This window comes from Delphinapterus leucas, chromosome 1 (assembly GCF_059928025.1).
Source record: "Delphinapterus leucas isolate spDelLeu-1000000601 "Yukka" chromosome 1, BTC_Dleu_Yukka2, whole genome shotgun sequence".
In the NCBI taxonomy this organism is placed as follows: domain Eukaryota; kingdom Metazoa; phylum Chordata; class Mammalia; order Artiodactyla; family Monodontidae; genus Delphinapterus; species Delphinapterus leucas.
The window spans coordinates 113,796,459-113,820,980 of NC_143129.1; positions in this window are offsets into that span (position 1 = coordinate 113,796,459).

The window sequence follows — 24,522 nt, forward strand, 5'->3', positions numbered from 1 at the left end:
CTATCAGACTTAGAAATCCAGTATGAGCAACATTTCACCCAGTTAAAGCAACAAAGAAGAACAAAGGGAAAACGCTTTCCAGCCAATAGTCTTCTCTGAGCTATGAGGCAGGTACCCTGCTCGCCTGTCTCACCTGCTTCAGGCTGCCCAGGACCTCAACCAGTGCCGTGCACTCACTCTGAAATCAGCAGATTGCAATACTCTGCTACAATGTTGTCATCAGGCAAACTGCCTGTCTGCCCTGAGACTATTGCTTTAGCCCTGACTGACACATTCTTCGGAGTAACATGTGTAATAAAAAGAGAAATTCCAACTTTTCTAGGAGTTTCTTCGAGGAGCAAAGTCAACTACATGAGTCGTTGGTAAAACAAGTGGTACATGGAGTGACAGGGCAAAATGGAAACGGTGTATAAGAACTAAAACTTCATAGCTGGTCAGAAAGAAACATGAGTTTCCATTTCCCGTTATCTGGATTCAAATCATGAAGATTAACCTGGAGAGTTCCTGTCCAGCCTGGCCCACATTCAGTAGCATCTAAGGCTGGGCTAACCACCTGGTAGGTTTACATCTCCTGCTCATAATGAAGATGACAAGAGGCGATCTTCTAAGGAGTCCTTGGTTTGCTCCAAGTCACCCCCCTCTTAATCACCTGCTGCTCCAGAAATGCCTCTTTGGACTTCTGTGCTTATTTTAATTCTAACAGGGCTATATCCCTGTTTCTCTTTTTATCAGCTTTAAACAATAACTATTCACCCCTGCTATGAATGATATTTAGTTCCCTTACACTCCCCCCTCCCACTCCATCTATCTCCATCTTCCCAATTTCTAATACTTACAGCTTAGATTTTCTTACTGGTTACGTTTGTAGTGTCAAATCATATAGCCAAAGTTTATTTCTCATTTTAGCAACTTTATATATGTTTGATAAGATTATTGTTGGCTCTATCTTTCCCTTTCCCTCCACAGTGCCCCCATTCCATTATCTGTCAACTCTACTCATATATTTACATTGTCAAAACTGATAACATTTATGTTCTTTTTTATAATCATAATTAAGCCTTCTGTGGGTTTGTCTAGGGATTGACTCTAAAAATTAATAACCTACAATGTATAAACAGGGCTTATATGATCATGATTATATAAATATTTTTACTTGTGGACCAGTCTCTTTCTTTCCTTAGACATCCACCCAGCTGTCTCTGAATTTCTGCTCCCATCCAGATAGCTTGCTCTTTAGCGACTGCCCAGCTGTCACCAAGGGACTTCCCTCTCTGCCCTTCTAGGTTAGAGCTATTATTTCCTGGATCTCATACCTTCCTCCTTCATGATGTTTTCCATTTTGCTGGAGTTCATTCTCAATTATCTTCTTCAGAAGTATCAACTATAATTTATTACTATTACATGTTTGATATGTTTTCTCCCTCACTACTTCACTAGGTTTTGGCTGCGTATAGATTTCCATGGTCAAAATTATTTTCCATCAGAACTTTGAAGGCATCATTCCATTGTCTTCCACCAACCAGTGTTGCTGATAAGAAATCAAATGCCTTTCTGATTCTCATTCCCCAGAAAGTAACCTGTTTTTTTCCTGTATTGAATCTCTTCGGAGTTCATTGTTTTCCTTGGTGCTCTAAAGCTTCATAGGTATGTATCTAGGTATGGACAAAAACTGGTTTTAAGGCATTTTGATAGATAGATCTGCTTCTTTTTGTCTTCCCTGTTAGGGTTAGAAAGAAGAAGCCATGTTTTGGTTTCTGAAACTCACACTGATACCAGGGAAGAAATAAATCATAAATACACATTAACATGATTTTCTCTTATATGACAAATTGAATTTAGAGTATGGAGTTCAAATATTTATAACCAAATTAATAAACACATCATCTTGGGACAATGCCAAAATGGTCAGTTTAATAATTTTTTTAAAAGCTCTCAAAGGCTATAAAGTGGAAGCTTCCCATGCCTCGTTCATGAAGTAGAAGAAAGATGATGGGTGAGAAGAAAGAAATTGACTAAATTTTTGACATTTTCTTATATTTACCAAAAACCCAAAATAGTTTGACTGTATTTTAAGAGAATGATGAATATAACCAAGAGAGTTTATGGAAGAAGGAATGTAAAGAAGCATTTCCTTGGATAGATTTTGCATAAATACCTCATTATATAGCAAATGAACCTGGGTTTTAGAACATACAGATCTGGACAGGAGCTCTGGCTCTGCTTTTTCTAGTTGTGTGAGTCTTGAGCAAATTAGTTAAACTCAATAGATGTTACTTTCCTTCCTTCCTTACCCCTAACTCTATCAGATCAACGCTGAGGCTTGGGTAGTTATAAATGTTCTATCCATGTACCATGATGAGGTACAAAGGATGGGTTTATAAATGTAACAGAATGTTAAATTGGAAGCTCTGACTCATGCACCAAGATACAATTGATGTTGCATTCCAAAGAAATTGCCAGACCATATGCAAAATTTCCAAAAGGAGAAATACAGAAGAACCAACTGCATAATCCTTGAAATCTGTCATTCACATTAAAGACATAAAAAGGCCCCGAGAGTGGAAATTAAGGAAGAATTTTGTGAGAAGGATTTTAGAAAAGAGGCTTTGGGATTCTGGGACTCCTACCCTTCTTAGGAAGGCCAGTGGAGCTCCGGAGACCCTAATGTGTATCACCTGAAGTTAGGGAACAAGTGACCAGGGCCTACGTTATATCTGAAGAAGCCAAAATGACCCTTAGAAGCAAGGTAATAGACTACATGTAAGAAATAACTACTCACCAAGGTTTGGGAACCCTAATAACTGGATATAGAAGGCTCAGGGCCATTTCAAAAGGGATCTGCCTTAAGGGGTGGCTTAGTAGACTGAGGAGACACATAAGAATTGTTCTTCTAATTTAGATATAACTGTCCTGAGCTATATCATGTTTATGTACACAATTCCCTTTTTCAGTAGATATTCCTATACTGCCCAGAGTGAACATTGTGAGTCTACATCCATAATATGTCTGCAACAGTTCTAAGTTACCACCTAATCAAAAATAGTAGCTAACATTTATGGAGAACTTTTTATGCACCAAGCACTGTTCTAAGTACTTCATATCTATTAACTCACAGGAGCCCTAGAAAGTAGGCATTTTTACTGCCATGCCCACGAGGAAACTGAGGCACCCAGAGTGTAACTTGCCCACAGATTCATAGCTAGGAAGTGGCAGAGCTCGTGTTCAACTCAGGTGGCCTAGCTCTAAGGCCCAAGCTCATAACCATCACGACACTCCCTCTCTAAGGTTTGGCAGGAACAGATCCAAAGAAGTAGGTCCCCTTCCTTCTATTTTCAGCATTAAGGCAGGTTTTGCCATTCCAACTCATATTTTTAAACCTTCAGAAGAGTTTGTGCTGGTTCAAAGAGCTCCTACAAAATAAATAAAAAGCAAATTTCAACTCACAGAATTATTTTTCAAAAGTAAGGCGGCATAGGAATGGAATAGAGGAGGAAATAAACAAGTAAATACGGTACATGGTGTCAGAAACTGGCCATTCATCAAGACATGTCAACAACACCCAACTTAAGTTTGATGAGTTCAATATTTTCAGGACTAGCAGAACTTCTTGTGACCTGTATAATTGAGCAAAACTTCTTGGGTAAGATGGGCCTGGGGCTGGACCTCAGCTCTCAAGGCTAAATTTCTTCATTCCATAGTTCTTCCAGGTCACTGTCAAAACCACTGGTAATTTTACACTGCAGTGATCTGTGCCTTTTCCTGGCCTGAGGATAAATAGAAAACTTAACAGTTCTGAGAGCTGTTGACACCATGTACTCAGAAACACAATCAGAAAATGTTAAAGGAAACCCTTGAAGGATGTGAATGAAGGATGTGGACATTCACACAAGGAAACTCCCCACATGATGCCAGCTTTGCCCCTCAGCTCTGTAGCCAAAAGATGAACAGGTCAGAGAGGGAGCAGGGGTGCATGCCTGAAGCTTTAATAGAATACAGTAAAAGATGAGTGTCCCTGGCAAGGCTTCAAATGACCATTTGCTGGTAGGCAGAGGATTCTAGGGTGCTCAAGAGAAAGGTTACAATGATACAAAAGATGCCTGTGAAAGGATTGGGAAAATCCAGTTCCTCCCCGACCACTATCAAATGTAGTTGTTTGTTCTCCTGTTTGATAAACACACACTGATACATTTTTAAAGTCATTTTCCCCTTTAGGTATGTAGCCCATCCAATCTAAGGTCACACACTTAAAGAAAAATTAGGGAGGTAGAGAGGCACTTCCTGAACCCTACAATTGGATACTTGGTCTGACAACAGGACAGCATGTTTGAACTGAGAGCAGGTAGAGTACCTTACAATCGCTGTCAGCATGAGCTGTAAGGAAAAGTTAAGGAAAGGGAAGGAGTGGCTGGAGGTAGATGGAGAGAAAGTGAGCTAGGAATCCTTGCTTTGAAACATGCATAACACAAGACACATGAGGGCTCCAGTCTAAATGCTGCTCCAGCCCCTGGATCCCACTCGTGTAGCCTAAACAATACCCCCAGCATCTTCTCCTCATTAAGTATGATAAAAGTTGTTTCAGTTTTTCCGCTCACAAATAAAAGAGTCTCACAATATTTCCCTTCTTATTTGCCAGAGATAGATGTAGACAGCTACATTCTCAATTTAATTGCTATTCCCTCAATATAAATGGCTTTCATTCTTTCATTCACTCACTTACTCATTCAATATATAAGCACTAAATGCTGATCGAGGTACAGGAGATTCACAGATAATTAAGCCATTGTCCTAGTCTGTGAAAAAATGAGAGACGTATAACGTGTTACATATGAAGGCAATAATGGCAGGATGCGCGTGATATAATGACTGCAGAGAGGACAGGGTGATGAAATAGAGGGGACAAAGTATTCTGGTAAATAATGACCTAGAAAGAAGAACAGGAAGGGTCTAAGCCTCGTCCCTCATTAAAATAAGTCTGTCAGACTTGGTGCATCTCCATCTGAGCCCTCATCCTGTCTTCCTCCAAATCCTCAGATTCAGATGCTATGTAAGTCTCAGAAACAGGAGAAGGGGTTGCGTAAGCTGGCTTGCAGAGTTGAATGAATCAACAATGGGCCTATGAGCGACGGCCTTTGACAAGTCCTCGTGTTTGCCTCAAGTGCAAGGGAGTACAATGCTCCAATAGAAGACAATCCGCCTGCCCGGGGACCCTCCCAGAAGTGAATCACTGTGAGCAAGGGCTGCGGGCCTGGCCACGGGCATGTTGAACTCTGCTCAGCAGCGAGCACAGCCTTGCAGAGGGTCCTCCTGCCGCCGCTGAAAAGGGAGGATTAAGAGGCAGCATGAGTTGCATGGATCCTGTCCTAGCCTTATGCTTTTGGAAGATAATGATGATGAACGAAACGACGAATGAGCTATGATATCCCTATAAAAACCCTCCTGTCCTCTCTTGCCTTCTTTCCTTCTCCTATTCTCTTCCCTGTCTCCAAATCCATTTCTCTTAACTCTTTGATGATTCAAACCCCTTTTCCTATAAAGACAACCTGAATATGTCCCCCACATCAGCTCCTGAGCCACTGAAGCCTGTCTCCCTTGCTAATGACGAGGCTCATCTCAGCTGACACAAGCCATTTCTACGTGGAGTATTTGATGGTTCTGTGTTTTGTTCTGATGATTGTTAGCTCTTTTGGTTCATTGGCGTTGGAAATAAATCACATCTAACCTCTTTTGTACTAAAATTAACTGTCTCCTTGGACTGATTATCTTGCCCTTGGTCTCGGCAGAGTTGCACCCACAGGATCTCCAACGTGCCCGGCAGCCCAAGCGGTTTCCTGACGTTACACGTGATGGGAGTAAGACTGGCTTTCCCAGGCTCCGGTCAAGAGGGCTTGGCTACTCCTAAAAACAGCAGAAATGCTTCAGCAAAGTTCAGAAACCAAAGCAGGAAACAGAACCCCTCTCACATGGATGGGTAGCATAGGCTCTGGGGGGACAGGAAACTGGAGCATTTTGAACAAGTCCATCCGTTTACCAAGTGGGTTTAGTTTTCTCCACAATGTATTATGATTCCCATTTGGAACTTGTCAGAAATATTTTTTTCATGATAAAATTGTTTTCCTTGAAAAAGAAAGAGCATCAAGAACAAAATAGGGGGGAATAGATCACCCTTTTCAAACCTGGAAAACAGATACAAGGCTTTGACAGAATTTAAGACATAAACAAAGGTTCTTTCTCAGAGGGTGGGTAAAGTGGTCCTCAAAGAGAGAAGGAAAAAGAGTTTGGTGGCCTCAACAGGGGAAAGAGTGGGACCCAAGTGTCAGGTGACAGGCAGCTGGTCCATCCCTAATTTCAGGGGCTGACTCTAACTAAACCAAACCAGTGTGCACTGCTTACCTCTTGAAGTTGTCACCCACTCTTGTGGAGGCAAGGATGACCTTGTGCTGACATGAACTTGTTCCCTCCCCATACCCTTCACTGTGTGGACGCTCCTCCAACCTCTCAGACTTCTCCCCAACTCATTCTCAGGGTCTTTCTGCACTTCCCTGATTCTGCATGTAAACTCTCAAATTGAATATGGTATAGTCAAACTCCGAGAACCATTAAAAATTTTAAAAACGTGTTTCTCTTTCTGTTTTCCTGAATCCTATTAAAGGCAGCACCGTTCTGCCGCACATACATGCTTAAGATCTGAACAACAAACCCCACTACCTTGCACAGCACTTTAATTCGGCACTGTCTTCACCACAACCTTTTCCTGCCTAAAACACCATCAATGCCTCTTCTTTAGCTCTTACACAGCAATGTCCCCATTGCTCTTTATGATTTCTCAGTATAGGCAGACGTTAAAGGACCTCTATCCGTAATAGCCTCAAACTCTTTTTTTAAATTAATTAATTTTTTTTTTTTTTGCGGTACGCGGGCCTCTCACTGTTGTGGCCCCTCCCTTTGTGGAGCACAGGCTCCGGACGCGCAGGCTCAGCAGCCATGGCTCACGGGCCCAGCCGCTCCGCGGCATGTGGGATCTTCCCGGACCGGGGCACGAACCCGCGTCCCCTGCATCGGCAGGCGGACTCTTTTTTTTTTTTTTTTTACATCTTTATTGGGGTATAATTGCTTTACAATGGTGTGTTAGTTTCTGCTTTATAACAAAGTGAATCAGTTATACATATACATATGTTCCCATATGTCTTCCCTCTTGCGTCTCCCTCCCTCCCACTCTCCCTATCCCACCCCTCCAGGCTGTCACAAAGCACCGAGCTAATATCCCTGTGCCTTGCGGCTGCTTCCCACTAGCTATCTACCTTACTACGATTGTTAGTGTGTATATGTCCATGACTCTCTCTCGCCCTGTCAAAGCTCACCCCTCCCCCTCCCCATATCTTCAAGTCCGTTCTCCAGTAGGTCTGCGTCTTTATTCCTGTCTTACCCCTAGGTTCTTCATGACATTTTTTTTCCCCTTAAATTCCATATATATGTGTTAGCATACGGTATTTGTCTTTTTCTTTCTGACTTACTTCACTCTGTATGACAGACTCTAGGTCTATCCATCTCATTACAAATAGCTCAATTTCATTTCTTTTTAAGGCTGAGTAATATTCCATTGTATATATGTGCCACATTTTCTTTATCCATTCATCCGATGATGGGCGCTTAGGTTGTTTCCATCTCCGGGCTATTGTAAATAGAGCTGCAATGAACATTTTGGTACATGACTCTTTTTGAATTTTGGTTTTCTCAGGGTATATGCCCAGTAGTGGGATTGCTGGGTCATATGGTAATTCTATTTGTAGTTTTTTAAGGAACCTCCATACTGTTCTCCATAGTGGCTGAACCAATTCACATTCCCACCAGCAGTGCAAGAGTGTTCCCTTTTCTCCACACCCTCTCCAGCATTTATTGTTTCTAGATTTTTTGATGATGGCCATTCTGACTGGTGTGAGATGATATCTCATTGTAGTTTTGATTTGCATTTCTCTAATGATTAATGATGTTGAGCATTCTTTAATGTGTTTGTTGGCAGCCTGTATATCTTCTTTGGAGAAATGTCTATTTAGGTCTTCTGCCCATTTTTGGATTGGGTTGTTTGTTTTTTTGTTATTGAGCTGCATGAGCTGCTTGTAAATTTTGGAGATTAATCCTTTGTCATTTGCTTCATTTGCAAATATTTTCTCCCATTCTGAGGGTTGTCTTTTGGTCTTGATTATGGTTTCCTTTGCTGTGCAAAAGCTTTGAAGTTTCATTAGGTCCCATTTGTTTATTTTTGTTTTTATTTCCATTACTCTAGGAGGTGGGTCAGAAAGGATCTTGCTGTGATTTATGTCATAGAGTGTTCTGCCTATGTTTTCCTCTAAGAGTTTGATAGTTTCTGGCCTTACATTTAGGTCTTTAATCCATTTTGAGCTTATTTTTGTGTATGGTGTTAGGGAGTGATCTAATCTCATACTTTTACATGTACCTGTCCAGTTTTCCCAGCACCATTTATTGAAGAGGCTGTCCTTTCTCCACTGTACATTCCTGCCACCTTTATCAAAGATAAGGTGTCCATATGTGCGTGGGTTTATCTCTGGGCTTTCTATCCTGTTCCATTGATCTATCTTTCTGTTTTTGCGGCAGGCAGACTCTTAACCACTGCGCCACTAGGGAAGCCCCAGCCTCAAACTTTTGAAGGAAGCCTCAGCTCCAGCCATGCCTGTCTCCCAAAGGCATCTAGAACATGTCTACCTCCAAGTCTTTGTTCATGCTGCGCCCTCCACCTTGAATGCCTCATTCTTGTCTCCATGTATTTAGACCCTTCCCATTTGTCATAGTTTACCATGTCATCAGTGAAGCCTTTGGAGTCACCCAAGTTCATGGTGGTCTCCCCCTCCTCCCCTGAGCCTCTATGGCAATTAGAGTTTGCACTGCTCGTTTGGCACTTACCATTTACTCTCTTGTATCACCACTAATCTAGCAGACATTTTTGAGCACCTACTATATCCCCTATGGCAGACTCTTTGCTAATCATAAAAGGTTAATAAGAAACAAGAAGTGTGGAGGAGAAGGAAAGATGGGTAGAACAAGCAGGTCTAAGAGAAGGAACCTTTTAAATAAAAGAGATGTGACGATGCCCTACATCATAGGAAGGAGGACCAGTTATTAACGTGCTATCTCAGCTCCAAACTCACCCTTTTATTCTCCACTTTGTGATGCTAGTCTGGGACTTTGCAAATGTTTTTGCTCTGCCAGTTGACCTCCTGGGAAGCCCTGTTAATAGGGAGTGCTAGAGGAAGACAAAGGCTCGAGGAGGAAGACAGGACTTGCTCCTTCCTGTCCGCTGTTTGCTGCTTTCTGTGGGCTTCCTGTCTGTTTGTGGTTCCCATGCGCGTCACCCCAGCAATACTTCTTCACCTCAACAGTGGCAGTTCCTTCTGGTAAGAGCAGCTGAATCCATTTTGAAGCGTTTCCAATTCATAGAATCAGCCTCTCTGTACCCACTCTGCCATCCCAAGGCACCACTGCACACCAGCCAGCACTTGCTCTCCTCCTCAGAGTCTGGGTCGCAGTCTTCTTCTAATGCAGAGACACCAACTCCAGCCAAGCATCACCTCTCCTCAGAGGTCTGATTTTCACCTCCATGCAGTTCCTGCTTTAAGCTTCTAAGTTTTAATAATTATAATCTCTTCTCTTTGTTCTCTCAGCCCTAAGGGTGATAGATGCTTCCCACTTTCATGATATCTTAGCATCCTCTTTCTACCTTTGCAGTTACCTGGGTAGCACTTTTTTATATTAAGATCTATTCAATAACTGGTATGGCTTCTGTCTCCCAGTTGGACCCTCACTGATACAGAAGGAACTAGTTTAGGGGCATAGATTAAAATAATGCAAAGTGGTACCACTAGAAAGCCAATAGATAAATTAAATATCCAAACAATTCAAAAGAAGGAAGGAAAGGGAATAAGAGGAATAAAATTCAGAAGGGACAAAATAAAGCCAACCATATTACATTAAATGCTAAAGCACTAAACCGCCCAGTGAAAAAGCAAAAATGATCAGAGCTGATTTTTAAAATGGAAGATCCTACAATATTCAGACCATGAAAGACACATTTTAAATATGATGACACATAGGTTGAAAGTAAATGGATAAATAGAAGATATATGATGCAAATGGTAAACATAGAAAAGCTGGAGTGGCTAGATTAACAACAGATAAAATAGACATCAATGTGAAGAGTACATCAAAGACAAGCATGGACATTTTATAATAATTAAAGAGTAAGTTCACCAGACAGACATAACAATCATAAATTTGTATGTGCATAATAACAAAGCTTCAAAATACAAAAAGCAAAAGTTGACAGAATTAAAGGAAGAAATATACAATACACAATCATACTGGGAGATTTAAATACGCTTCTCCCAACAATTCACAGAACAACTAGAAAAAAAAATCATTATATTCATAGAGGATCTGAATAACACTATCAACATGACCTAACTGATATTTCTACATATTTATACAATCCATCATCCAACTTCTTTTCAAGTGCAATTGTATATTCACCAAGATAGAACATATACTAAACCATAAAATAAGTCAAAAATATTTAAAAGAATTGAAAATCAGAATAATAGCAGAGGATTAAACAACTGACATCCAAATTGAACTCAGCCCCCAAAATTAAACAATAATGACACCACCACCAACCACCCCTCCCAATAAAAGAAAAAGAACTCACACCAAAATACATTACTATGAAAGTTCAGAATACCTGGGATATAGTGGCATATAGTATTAAGGAGCAGATCACAAAACTTCCAGATGGGGAAAATTAGGCCCCTTACAAAGAAACCAACCCAGCTGGCATCAGACTCATCAACAGCAATACCAGATGCTGGAAGAATGGAGCAATGTCTTCAAAAGTTTAAGTGACAATGATTTTCAATCTAGCATTCTATTCCCAGCCTGTCAGTCATGTGGAGGCAGAAAAAGGACAGTTTAGACATGCAAGAACTAAAACATAATGTTTTAGAAAGTTATCAGAAAGCATGTGTCAACAAAACAAGAAATAAACCAAAGAAAAAGAAAGACACGAAATCTAAAAAACAGACCAGAAGAGAGTCAAAAGCATCATATGACATCTGCGCAATCTTCCAGAAAGAAAAAAGTCCATATTGGAGCAGGAGAGGGAATTTCTGGGGAGAAGTTCTCTAGAAAAGTTAGAGCTGCTGTGCATCAGCCCATGGACAAAACTGTTTACTTATGGTAGAGATATTAGAACACTGGGAAAATTAACAAGTATATAAAAAGAAGCTTAAAGAAAAAAAAAAAAATGAAGCCACTGTCATTTCCAGGAGAAAAAAAGGGCAGGACAAGGAAGGAAATATGGTTTTAATTCACTATGGCTCATCATTGGGCAATATTTGCACGTGCATAATAAAGAAACTAAAATTGTTTTATTTAAACAGATAGGTGGAAAGGGAGAGAAGAGGATATCAAGGAGTTACGTTTTTATCTACTACGGCAAAAATACAATAAAATATTCCTAAAATGCATCAGTCAAGAAATAAGCATATTATTTAGACTAAATGAAGTAATAGCACTTAGAACAGTGACTATTACATGCTAAGCAGTATCAGCTATTATTAGAAATACAAAGTTAAATATCAGCGGAAAGAGCTAGAATTGAGAGCGGTTGTCTCTTGGGCATAGGATTCAGAGAGGAGGAAAACTATTTTGGTTCATTACAAGCTTTTTAGTACTACATGACTTTTAAAATAATATACATGTATTGCTTTTATAAATATAAAAATTAAATTAATAATCAAACAGCTATATTGTAGAATAAAATATAAACATAAAAATGTTGAGGCAGGGACTTCCCAGGTGGCGCAGTGGATAAGACTCCACGCCGCCAATGAAGAGGGCCTGGGTTTGATCCCTGGTCACGGAACTAGATCCCACATGCATGCTGCAACTAAGAGTTCGCATGCCACAACAAAGGAGCCCACCTGCCGCAACTAAGACCCAGTGCAACCAAATAAATAAATATTTTTAAAAAAAGAAAAAAAAATGTTAAGGTATTGTAAATAAGGAAGTAAAAAGTAATTTATAAGCATGGTGAATGTAAATTTTAAGAAACAAAGTATGTATTATAAAAAAGACATATTAAGCTCTTTCATATACCATTGGGTTAAAAAACTAAAAGAATTTTTAAAAATCATACATACTCAAAAACAAAATGAAACATATTCCATAAACAAAGAAAGAAAACACAAAACCAAAAATAAAAAACCCAAAACAAAACAGAGGTCTCCCTAAAAAGAGATCTTGAAAACGAGAGAAACAAGTGGGAAACCAGGGTGTTAAGTGAAAACTAAAACTAAATATCCAATGCACAACACGGGTGCGAACCACCTACATGAAGCTAGAATTCAGAATAGTGCTTTATAGTCATTAATGGCTGCCAAATTTATAGTCTCCATCCATTAGCCCAAGATTATAGCCAAAAAGAAGTCACCTGTCCATAAACAGGGCTAAGCACTGAGTTCCTGTATTAGAACTAGGACCTTAGGCCACACTGCATTCAGGGGAAGGCTCCAGAATTGCACAATTTCTGCAGAGTGATAGACCTGCCCAAGTCACAGATATAAGCTTTGATCAGAAACAGGCGGTAGGACTGGGCCAGAAGCAGCCATGAAACCATCCCTATGAGGAGGACAACAGGTCCCAAGAAAATGAAAGGATGAGTTCACAAACAAAATTCAAAAATGTATTTTTTTTTTTTTTGCTGTACGCGGGCCTCTCACTGTTGTGGCCTCTCCCGTTGCGGAGCACAGGTTCCGGATGCGCAGGCTCAGCGGCCATAGCTCACGGGCCCAGCCGCTCCGCGGCACGTGGGATGCTCCCGGATTGGGGCACGAACCCGTGTCCTTTGCATCGGCAGGTGGACTCTCAACCACTGCGCCACCAGGGAAGCCCCAAAAATGTATTTTTAAAAATCCATATCAAGGAAAGAAAGCCAATGCACCAGAAAAGTGGAGAAGGTAAACCCAAGAAAATAAGAGATATCTGAACAATACAGAAAGGACATTAAAATGAGTAGTTTTTTAAATGCTCAGAGATAAAAGAAGGAATAACATCCACGAAAGAGGACTAAGAAATAATAAAATAAATAAATTAAAAATATTTATGAAATAAATAATTTGATAGGTTAAAATTTTAGACACAGGCAAACTGAAAGAACTGAAGTAATTGCCTGAAAAGCTATCAAAAAAGATTAGTCTGGTGAAAACAAAAAGGAAAATTTAAGAGACATAGAGCATAGAGAAATGATTAAAAAGCTCTAACACATATCTCATAATAGCAGTTTCATAAGAATAGACTAGAAAGAATGGGGGCGAGGGGGAGAGTACAGAGAGATAGTAACAGAATTTTCCAGAACTGAAGAGACCCATGAGTTCTAAGACTGAGAAAGCCCAGCAAGTTTTAAAAATTCACACCTAGATATATCATAGTGAAAGTGCACAATATCAAAATTAAAGAGAACTTAAAAGGATCATAGATAAAAGAGAGACAACCAATAAGGAAATGAAAAACATTGACAGTGGACTTCTCGTTAGCAACAATGACTCTAAGAAGTCTATGGAATAATTTTCAAAGCATCAAGGAAAAGTGCTGTGAATCTGGAATTCTATACAAACCTGTCATTCGACAGATGGGATTCAGAAAATTATTGACCACAAGCTCTATCCTTAAAAAAGCTACTAAAAGATGTATTCAGTAAGGGACATAAATTAACCTTGGAGGAAAAAGGAACTGTGTGGGAAAAAATTGGTAAAACAAGTTAGTAAATCTAAATAAGTATTGATTATAAATAATAATACAAATAATTCCTGTGTTTATAAACAAGGTATAACTCCAATACTAGATCATTCTAATATAAGATCAATGGCTGTTTACTCAGATGAAAGTATGAAAGTTAAAGCTTCTTGGAGAAGAATGATGGAGACACTGATTAAGCTTTGATGGGAAAATGTAAGTTTGAATATATATATATGTTAAAAGTCTAGGAAAATTCATGAAAAGAATAGAAACAGTATGTGTAATTCCAAACCAATAGAAGAAAAAGGAATATACAAAACTCAATCAGCCCACACAACAAGAAAGAAGGAAAACAGAGAAAGATAAAAGATAGCAAATAGGAAACATAAAATAAAGTAGCAGAAATAGCTTAACAAATGTAGATAAACTCCTAATTGTATTTTTAAAAAGAAACCCCGTAGGAGTCTCTCCGAGACAAGGCAGAACTAGTAAGAAATACAGTTGAAAACTGTTAGACTAAAACTGAAGGACTTCTGGTGAAAGAGCCTCTATCTTCTTACTAAAATTTAATAAAGAGAGTAAGGGGGACAGGAATAGGGTTGAGACTTGAGGGGCCGTGGTGATCTTGCCAAAGCTTTTGGGTCAAAGTAACAGAAATCCATTGGCTATAGCTCATATAAAGCGCAGCCTATTTAAATGATACAGGAACACTTGTCAGAAGGAAATCTGATTGGCCAATGGTCAATAGACTGGCTCACCTGGATAGAGTATCAGGTGTCCACCCTTTTCCAAACACCTGTGTTGGGGTAGAGGTGTGTTGCCTGCTGGGAAATATAATGATCTAGAAGGCAGAGTACCCTGCTTCCTACACTCATAGCCTAAAACACTGTCAGGAAGGAAGGTGACAGTAAGTCTAGCAGAGTTAAGGAAAGGCCAAAGTTGAGAGCTCAACCTAAAACCAGACACGGTAAGTGATAAGTGAAAGTACTGGCCAAGGTTGCTCCATTTTCTGCCGCCAGTGCAGGGAATGGACGAAGCTGAAGATTGAGAGTGGAAGAGGATTCGCAAGGCTGGTAAGAGAAACGCCCTTGGGATTCTGTCTAGGTAGTGGGGGAGTGAAGCCCAGAAGGAGTTTAGGCCTGGGAGGGTAGGAAGGGTCAAGTCATGGATATCTCACTAAGGCTCTGTGGGTGGGAGGGAAAGGGCAATGCAGAAGGGGGAGAAATGGTGACTAGGAACTGCGGTGTCACTTGCTGGAGGCTTCAGAGGCGGAGCGGTTCTGGGTGTAACAGGAGAAAAGGGTTGTCCAGATGGAATAGAGGGAAAATCGTTAAAGCAGAGGAAGTCAAGGGCTACGTACGAATCAGCAGTGACGACAGGAGACCGGGTGAAGAGGGACGCCGAGGGCAAGGTGCCAGGGAGCACAGTGAATCCGGCAGCTGAGAGGTGGGAGGGCGTCAGGGTGTGAGAAAATCAGAGACCATGCAAGTGATAAGGAGAACACTGACCCAAACCCAACTCCTGGAGCCAAATGTATCAATGGCTCCTGTCACTCTCGGGGTGAAAGTCTAACCCCTCGGCACAGAAGACCTTTATGATCCTTCATTTCCAACTCATCTCCCACCACTTTCCCCCAGGCTCTTCACTCTTCTACCGAACTGCTTTCTGTCATCTCCACATGCTGATTCTTCAACCAGGAATGTCCTTGCCTTTTATCTTTACCCTAATGACTCCTGCTTAGTTTTCAGAGCTAAGGCCAAGAGTCATCTCCTCTGGAAAACCTCCCCTAGTAAGTTTCCAGTCTGAGTCGGATGTCTCCCCGCCCCCGTCACGCTCCCACTGCACACCTGGAGCCCCCTGTCACGGCATTAGCACAACCCTGTAACGTTTCTAAAGGGTAGGGACTGCATCCTACATATTTTGATGCCCCCAGTACCTAGTGGGGTTCCTAGTATATGACAGACACACAGTACATACTTTTAAGTATATATACACATTTCAGGGGGTTTGAAAGAAATCATGCCATCACAGTTAAGGTGAGGAAATCAGAGAAGCAACAAATATCAACAGCTGTCTCCAAGTGACATTGAGTAGAATATGGAGAATCAATACGGTGCGGTACGAGCAGTGAGAAACGGAAGGAGCAGAGGACATACGGGTTGCTGTGAAGGATATTATATTGACTGATGGGATCGGGATAAAATAAGACGGAAGAGGGCTCCCTAAACATGTTTGCACCAGGCATGTGATTCTGGGTCACAGGGATAAAAGACACAAGGCACTGGGAGCCACCAACATTTGGCTATACACTATATATAATCTCATGTCATCTGCACAAGAGACCCTTGAGAGGGCAGTTGACTTCCCCTTTGTACTGGAAAGCCAGCAACAAGGTTCACAGTGGAACTGAAGTGGAAAGTCATGGTAATTCTGTGGCATTTCCTTCCCAGGTGTAGTGAGATCAGCCGATGAGGTCAGGCTTGGGCCTCCTTGTGCAGGAAATTCATACAAAATCCTACAAGGGCCAAGAGCCCACCTTTTGGTTCTTTATATGTCCTATAGCCTATAGTCCTATAGCATGTGTTATAGACTTCTTAGGATTCAAAATGTATTTGTTGATTGAATAAATGAACAAATGAATGAGTCAGGGAATAAATGAAGGCTGACCTGTATTAAGTATAAGGGTCAGGCACTCTGAGTACTTGGCACCCGTTATTTTATCTAACCGTCCTGCTATCCATGATTATCCTCCGTTTCACAGATGATTGAACTGAGGCTAAGAAAGCTTAAGAAATTTACCCGAGGTCACACAGCCTGTAAGGGACAGAGCAAAAATTTCCCCAGGCCTTTCTGCCTCAGAACCTCCACTCTTAACTACTCTGCTACATGGCCTCTCAATGAATGGATTCCTCTGATTAGTGGATTTTTCTGGAAATCTCAGCTTCCCCGTATGAAGACAGATGGCCCCTGATGTTCCAGCCCTATGAAAAAAAACGAACACAGAACACTGGAGTTGAGGGTGATTAGTTCAAAGTGTAGAAAAATCCAAAAATATATTGGCTTTACTCTTAGATATTTGTCCAACAGCGGTAGAACAACTTTAATTAGTGTAACAGGACAATAGGAATTAAACAGGCTTGGTCACAAGATTTTTACAGGATGACACTGATGGTATTACTATCCAACTTCAAAGATTTGGAAAGATGTTCTTGCTAACACTGGAGAGTAGAAACCTGCTTTCCATCAACTAGGCTGGCCTGACAAATTAAGTCTGTAGAGTCATTAGATTAAGATAAGAGCTTATCTCCTCGGCTGACATTTATTCAGAGGTTTTTATACTGTTCAGCTAGTAATTAGCGCTGTTGAATTTTTAACACTGCTTTGTCCAGTCATTCAAAACTTCTAGAGGTGTACTTGCATCTCCTGTGTATGTTTCTGGTTATTAAAAATAGATGAGAAATACAAGTGAATTACTTTATGAGGTTTGAAGAATTCTTCCACAAGTTATTCTGTGGTGAAACCTGCAGCTTAATGACTTATTTGCAGAAGGAGGGACCAGTTCTCCCAAATTGATCAGTGTGGAATAAAGAGTTGGCTTTTACTATGAGATCTATCGTTTATTTCGAGGCATACATATTAGAGGTTTATGATGTTCTAGTGGAATCATTAAAACTAGGATCCCATGCAATAATGGTTTCCTGCTGTTTCACACCCCCAATTCGGCAAACATACTACAGAGTCAGGGAACAGCTCAAAGTTGTGGGGTTTTTTTAGTCTCTTTCCTATGACTGATTTGACTGTGAAAGGTTTATTTTTCCAGTTTTCTTGTAGTTATAATAACAACTTGATTACTATAGAATAAACTAATACATTAAGCCTGCCCGAGTGTCTTGACAGTCTGTCAAACAAACGATGCTCACATTTTTAAATGCGTGGTTTGCCAAATTCCAAGCTCTATGATGAAATACTAATAAGTAATCAGATGGGTAAGACCCCCTGTTTTAATAAAGTCCATCACTTGGTTAAAGTTGCATCCCGTTGCTATTACTATCACATCATTTATTTTGTCCTAAGTGTAGACATCTGTCATCACTCAACATATTGTATCTGCCACTTAAAAAAAAAAAAAATGTGGCAGAGAGAATTCTGCAGGGACAAGTAAAAGTATTTGACTCTCCTGTTTCACCTTACCACCACCCAAAAAGAAGCCTCAAAGAAGACCCTGCATGCTTCAGAGATCCAGCCTGGAAGATGGGTTCTCTGTCACAAAAACGTGACCCGTGAGGTTTGTAGTTCACGAGCTTCCGACAAAGTCACATGCGAATCAGCCTCTGTGTGCAGTGGGGACAATACCTCTCGTCAGGCACACGCCCTGCCCAAGGTGACTGTCCCAGAAAGCAGGGGAAATTCTTCATATTTGTTATAGCACACAAGCATCCTTTCGCAACACCCCAAGCACATTCAAATATACGCTTGACATCCCTGGAATGTACTGGAGTGAAAAGTTTACCATTTCAACAAGCCACTGAACCTCAGTTTCCTTAACTAAAAAATAGACCGTTTGCCCAGGATAATCTTTAAACATATCTCCCAGGGTCCTGAATCTCAGATCTATAAGCTGACCCCCAAGGTGGAAGCCGTAGAGGACAGAGAAAACTATTATGGAAGAAGAGCCCACTGAGTTTAGAGTCATCTGAGGAATTTGTAGAATTAAGTTGAAAAGAGTAAAATAGAAACTCCGAAATTATATGATTATATTTTGTCATAAGATAGAGGTCAGACTATATTTGTTGAATAAATGAATGAATGAGTGAGCGAATGAATTAACAGAGGTAGCATGGGATATTAGGATTTGGAGTCAGGCATACCGGGGTTCACTCCCTAACTTGGCCGTATACTTGCTTTGTGCCCTTGGAAAACACACCCCTCTGAACCTGCTTCTTCATTAGTAAATCAAGCATAATAACTAGTTCCTAGTTTTGTTGCTAAGATGAACAAAAACCTACTTGAGCACATGGTAGGTGCTCAGAAACCATTTGTTTTCTTTACCCCCAGGAAATGCATGGTTCCATATACACTGAGTTGTAAAAATATCACCATCCAGCTTTCAAATTCATGTATTACCAACTACCACCAACACATTGGTATGTGTTATTATCATCTTTTAATGGGTAATGAAAAAGAAAGAAGAGAAGAGGAAAAACAGCCTAAAGCTTCCCTTCCAACTCCCCAAGGGTAATCAGGCCAGGGGAAGGTAGGCATCGTTCAGTGTGTTTACAATGTACTCCATCTCAGTACTCAGCCTTTGTTAACTCATCCCCCCCTCTCCACCCCCCCGCAGCTTTCTGAAGACCAACATGTAATTAGAGCACTAACGAGGTCATTTAGCAGAAACCATGGGTAGGGAGTAATGAATGTGCTATCAGGCTCGGAGAACAGCTTGGGCAAAAATCCAAACAGTCCATGTTCAACTCTGATGAGCCGACCTAAACTTGGAAAACAGAGCTTGGAAAAAGGCTAATGATAGGACATCAGAAATGAGAGCCCCCCTCTCCAGAGAGACCCAGAGCAATGTTTTGAGCATGATCGTTTGGGAGCAAGCATGAGGAGAAGCTGGGTGTCACCCAGTATCTGGCAAGATGTTTTGAGCGCTTCAGTGCCATTACTGAGGATCTGAGAGTACCAACCTGGAAGGGACTTCAGAAGTCATATACTTCCATCTCCCCATTTTATAGATGAGTTTAGAATGCTCCTGAGAGCTGAACTGGCTTGACCAGTCATTAGAAACAGAGCCTGACTCACTACCAAGGCCACCAGATAAGTGAGTAGTTTGACTCACTAGCACATGCTGTCCCCTTGCCTCCAAGGGTGGCATTTAGGAGACCATTTGGACAGTGTATAATGATACTTTAAGTGGGGCTAGTGTTACTTGGACCACTTCTAGAGTAATTAAGTCCCAGAGGAATAAACCCATCCATCTACCAGTCCGCATTTGGAATTAGCACTCTTAACTGAGTTGCAACTGCTAACATTAGCACTCTTAACTGCGTTTCAACTGTATAGAAAAGAAAGTGAAGAAAGAAGCCAAATCCCTCCAAATCCCTGGCCCACTGATTCACAAGCTAGAGGCATGCCCACCCCACCTTCACCTCCTAGGTCACGGAGTCGCTGCCTGCATCTAAGCAAGCACCAAGCACCGTCAGTAAGTAGGTTAAAGAATGGGCCACAGACTACTACTCTTCTCTTTACGGTTTATAGATGTTACTGGAATGAATAAAATAAAAATTACTACAAAAGCATTTTGTCATTGTGCTTTCCCCCCCAATCAATAGATTCTTAAAAGTACAACAAAATATCCTTAAGTAGAGAAAGAAAGAACTTAGTCACTCTCAATACTTGAAGTGGTATGTAGGAAAGTATTAAGATTCACGGGATGGATTTTGTTTCAGGGATCATTTTCATTTCAATGAGCATTTGTTAAGCACTTACCACATACACAACACAACCAAGCAGTTGGAAGGCAAAATCGAGCGTACAATCTCTGTCTTGAGAAACGTACTGCTCCTTTGGGCAGGCCTGACATACCTACAAAGACGGGGAAGAACAGGTTTCAGGAAATGTATGACAAATCCTAGGAGTTTCTTGCCTCCTATTAAATTTATTTTTGTCCTTCATTTAAAATGGTAACTGAAGAGGGTGGCTTTGGAGTGGCCTTTGGGATCAGGAAGAATTTGTTTGCTCTTTTAATGTGTGTAGTGCTTCTCTGGGGGCCGTCTTTTTGGAACAGCCCCTCCATACAACTGGGTTCCCCCAAGAATGACCCCCCAGGAACCATGTTTTCCCCAAGGGCACTATTCCTATTTTCCTGGTCATCCTATATTCCTCACACCCAGAGCCTGCACACATGCCCCCTTTGTTCCCATGGAGCTGATAGGAAGCAGGGAGAAAAATCTGCCTGACAGGGGATGACGAGTGTCAGTAGGATGGTACAGTGCCAAAAGTAATGTGAGGGCGATAACCACGCCAAGGGGGTGGGACACTAGCAGTGCCATTCTCATTCCAGTAACACCGTCTTCCTTGTTTGACTTTGAAAACAATGTCATGATAAAAGAAAGCTCTTCAAAGCCCTCGATTACCAACTAATTCAGGTCCCACTATATAACAGTGTAGAAAAAGATTTCGTGGCCACAGGTGCTGCGCAGCTGTTTAAGGACTTACCAAGAAATTTTCTCTCCTTTGCCCTTCCAGTTGTGGGAGATCCACGTCAGAAGCTAATGATGCTCTGGTGATGTGAGACACAGCCTGCTGGATTGGAATCCAGACTTTGGGGTTAGGTAGACCCTGGTTCAACTTCTAGCTTAGGAACTTCAGAACTGTGTGACCTTAAACAAGTTGCTTAACCTCTCTGAACTCCAGTCTCCTTACTGAGAAATAGAGAGGCTAACGATACATACCTTAGAGGATGACTGTGAAGATGACATGAGACAAAAGATGTCAAGACACCTAACACATAGTAGGTGCCTGATGAATTTTAGTTATTATGTTTTCAAGGCAAAATTCCACCACTGTCTACTTCAGGAGTGGAAAATAAAAACGAGCCACCTCGTCAGGATGCAACAGCTGGTGCTAGGAACAAATGTAACCACATCAGGGGAGAGGGCCACCCATCCTCAGAGTCGAATGCACTTTATAGAGATAGCAATCTGCAGCTTGTCAAATGTTCCCTAACATTTTGCAAAAATCCCCAAATGTCAAATTAGTGAGTAATCTGTACAGTACTGCAGATCTTGTTATCCTCTGACTGATTCATAGCATATTTTGGGTGTCCCAGACACCAGTCCAAGTAAATGTTAGTAAATAAGGAAAATCACATCTCCCCTCGCAAGGCTCTGAAGCTCTTCCCCAGCTTCCACTTTCAAAGAAAGAATATAAACCTCGAGGGCCGGAGAGTAACACTTATTTCTTAGAGTTGATTGAACTGTCACCAATTAGTATATACCCCGCATTTACCATGCACCCAGGCCTGAGGCAGGCTGGAGATGGGGGCAGGAGTGCAGGATTAGGGGTGCAAATCTTAATCACCGACTCCACACAAACCACTTGGCTTCATATATGTTTCCTTAATCTTCTCAAAAGTCCTTTTTATTTATTTAGCAAATACTGAAATTGTACTTGCTATGTGTGTAGTGCTTCCCTGGAGGCTTATTTCTTGGGAGGGCCCTGCCATATAAATGGATTAGAAATGCTTTACAGTCCTCATAACAAGCCAGTGAGGTAGGCACCATCATTATCCCCATTTTACAGATTAGGAAACGGAGGCTCAGAGAGATGAAGTGGCTTTCCTAAGGCCACATATTCAGTGGCAGAGTTAAGGTAGGACCCAGAGAGTCTGGCTCCAGAGTCTGTTCTCTTAACCATTAAATACTGCCTTACGAGATAGGCATGATTACCATGATTATCCCCATTTTACAGATGAGGAAACTGAGGCTCAGAAAGGTGAAGTAACACTGCCCAAGATATCATAGCTACTGGATGGTGATAGAGCTGGAGTTTCGAACAAGGTCCATCTGTTTATATAACCCTACCCAATGGGTTATAAGTTACACAAATTCTAAAACAACAGTCTTGCCTTAAGTAGCTGCTAGTTTTGCAGGCCATGAATAAAAAAAAAGAGGGAGAAATCCCAGGAAGACCATGAGCAATAAGCACCAAAGGGCTCCACTCTCACATTCCCCATTAATGTTACAATGAATTAATAGTCATGGCTCCAACCCATGGCTCTCAACTCCTGAATGAGAGACATGTTCTCAAAACAGGGCTGAGGGCTCCCTGAGAAATGCCTTTCTGTTTTGCTTTTGTTTTTATAGTTTCCCTGACACTTGAAGAAAATTGAGACAAACCCAAGTTGCTGAAGCTGCAAGATGCATATTTCTATGCTTTCTTTAGAATGTGTGCCTAAACGTTGTCTTTTTCACTCTGCTAACTTTTCAAAAACTATTAAGAAGAAGAGTGACTAGATGCTGGGGGCTGGGGTTGGGGGGAAGGGAGAGGGAGGCCGGAGGGAGGTGGCGGGCAGATGACAAGCAAAGCAGAGTGATTTCCATGAGACCCTTCCTCCCCTGCCCCAGGCTCCTCCTGTCGCCCCAGAGCTTGGTGCCCACAGGTGCTCAGTGATGGCGGGACTGAAGTTTTTGAGGACAATGGGATTGTGACCTTTTGCTGTTAGATTCGAAGTCTAATGAAGATTCTCGGAAAAGAACTGGATTTAATAGCTGGAAAATACTAGGGGTGAAATAGATTGAACTGGAAATTCTTACACATCAGGCCCAAACGTTGGAAAATCTTGCTCACTGTATCACCTTCAACAAAGGGCCCCTACTTTCTTATCCCCTCTCTTTGCTCAGTGTTCAGTAACACTGGCTGCAGCCTGGGAGCACTGACCTAAGACAGAAGGACACGAAGAGACTGCTTCACTTTACTCCCCAGAACCCCTTCCCCATCGCTGCTTCATGGTGTGAAGGTCAGAGAAATTCCCCTGCACCTCTCTGGACTCCACACTTCTCAGCTCCCCCACATGCATTTAATCTCCAAGCTCTATCACTTATAACCGCAGCCACTCTCAAACCCAAGTACGTTTCTCCGTTCCCACTGCTCCTGCCCTGCTCTGTCACCATCGTCTCTTCCCTGATTACTGCCACAATCCCAGCTTGTCTTTCCACGTCCCGTCTTGCCCACTTTCATCATCATCCACACGGCAGCTAAAGCAGAAATCTGACTGTGTCATCAGAAACCCATGGCCCTTAGGACTAAGTCCAGGCTCCTCACTTGGTCTACAGGTTTTTTGTTTTTTTTGTTTTATTTTTGTGTGTGTGTGTTACGCGGGCCTCTCACTGTTGTGGCCTCTCCCGTTGCTGAACACAGGCTCCGGACGCGCAAGCTCAGCGGCCATGGCTCACGGGCCCAGCCGCTCCGCGGCATGTGGGATCTTCCCGGACCGGGGCACGAACCCGTGTCCCCTGCATCGGCAGGCGGACTCCCAACCATTGTGCCACCAGGGAAGCCCAGTCTACAGGGTTTTTTTTGTGATCTGGTCCTGATCTTCCCTCCTGTCTGCTTTCTCCCAACCTTGCATCCTATGTCCCATTCCCACTCAGTGTTTGCAGGTCCTTAAACACAGGCCGTACTTCTTCATCACTCCCAGCCCCTGTGCGTTCTTCAGTTCTTGCTTAGCCGTTGCCCCCTCCTCTAGGCCCACACTCCCCCGCTCTGCAGCTCTGCAGCCTGACCTCACTTCAGTAGCCAGTGTGGTCAACGTGTGCTGAAACCCTCTTTTAAAAACCATAATATGGATGGATGATCTTTAAAAATATAAATCAGATCACATCATTCCATTCCTAAAAACTCCCCAATTTGCACTTAAAGTTGAAATTTTTACTGCCTACAAGACCTGACTAAATCTGGCCCCTGCGCATCCCTCCAGCCTCCTCCCATACAATGCCCTCCTTTGTTCACTTTTTTCCTGTCACAGTGACCTTTCTTGTCCCCAAGACACACCCACATTGTTCCAGCCCCAGGGCCTTTGCACGTGCTGTGGCCTCTGCCTGGACACTATTGTATCAACTCTGCATTTTACTCAGGTTTCAGTTCAAAGTCACCTCATTGGAGAACCCTTCCCCGACTGCTCACCAATGTAACACCCCCCCCATAAGTTCTATTGCCTTT